This window comes from Lepidothrix coronata, unplaced genomic scaffold (genome assembly GCF_001604755.1).
Source record: "Lepidothrix coronata isolate B3197 unplaced genomic scaffold, Lepidothrix_coronata-1.0 Scaffold401, whole genome shotgun sequence".
NCBI lineage: Eukaryota > Metazoa > Chordata > Aves > Passeriformes > Pipridae > Lepidothrix > Lepidothrix coronata.
Genome location: NW_016690581.1, coordinates 22,416 through 23,829, shown reverse-complemented (window position 1 = coordinate 23,829; position 1,414 = coordinate 22,416).

Here is a 1,414-nt window from a genome sequence, read left to right as displayed (position 1 = left end):
CCAGGATTTCCAGAGGGTTATGGAGAGACCTCAGCATTCCAGGATTTCCAGAGGGTTATGGAGAGACCTCAGCATTCCAGGATTTCCAGAGGATTATGGAGACCTCGGCATTCCAGGATTTCCAGAGGGTTGTGGAGAGACCTCGGCATTCCAGGATTTCCAGAGGGTTGTGGAGAGACCTCGGCATTCCAGGATTTCCAGAGGGTTGTGGAGAGACCTCGACATTCCAGGATTTCCAGAGGATTATGGAGACCTTGGCATTCCAGGATTCCCAGAGTGTTATGGAGAGACCTCGGCATTCCAGGATTTCCAGAGGGCTTGGATAGACCTTGGCATTCCAGGATTCCAGAGGGTTGTGGAGAGACCTCGGCATTCCAGGATTTCCAGAGGGTTGTGGAGAGACCTCGGCATTCCAGGATTTCCAGAGGGTTGTGGAGAGACCTCGGCATTCCAGGATTTCCAGAGTGTTGAGCATTTCCCTCAGCATTCCAGGATTTCCAGAGGGTTTGGATTTCCCTCGGCATTCCAGGATTCCAGAGGGTTTGGACGGACACGTCCAGGAAGTTTTTCCGGAGCCAAGGAAGTTCCGTTTCCTTTGGATTAAGTTTTCCAAGCTCTTCTTCCTCCTCTGCTCCAGCTGGATCCCGGATTTCTGCTGGAAAGGCTGAACTTTAGGGATGGAAAACCTTTGGAACTTGCTCCGGAGAGCCGGGAGATAAATCCTGGAGCATTCCCTCATCCCAAACTCTTCCTGCCGGGAAGCAGCTTCCCTTCCAAGCCTTGCTGGTGCTACCATTTTTTCGGGATAAGATCCATGGGCCGGAACAATCCGGTGGTTTTTAAGCCGGGAATTCCCCTTTCAAATCCCGTTTTTTGGGGTGGGAATATCCTTGTTTTCCCGGCGTTTATTCCAAGCTCCGAGCCGGGACCTCGGAGACGTTTTTGGCTGGAAGGAGACGGATTTGCTTCCAGGGATTTTCTTCCGGCTCCCGCTTTTCCAGCGGGATTTGGGAGGAGAACCGCAGGCTCGGGATCCGGGCGGGATTCCAGGTGGGAAAAGTCGGAGCGGCGGCGTCTTCCCAAAGCCTCCATTCCTGCTGGATCAGGAATTCCAGGCACATGTGGCGGGAAGAGGCAGCTCTGGAATGATCCAATTCCATGCTCTGCTTCCATCCTCCGGGAATGGCGGCCGCCTCCGTCATCCCGGGACATTCCCATGATCCCAGTCGGAACAAGCTGGCGGAGCCTTTGGAACGCGCTTCCTACAGGAACGGGAATTTTTCCTTTCGGGGTCGGAAAGAAGTCCCGGCAGGATGTGGCATGAGATCCTGGCTGGAGGAAATCCCGGGAAATCCTTCCTTTGGAAATCCCAAATCCCCATTCCCCAAATCCTCCCGGACAACCACGACATCCC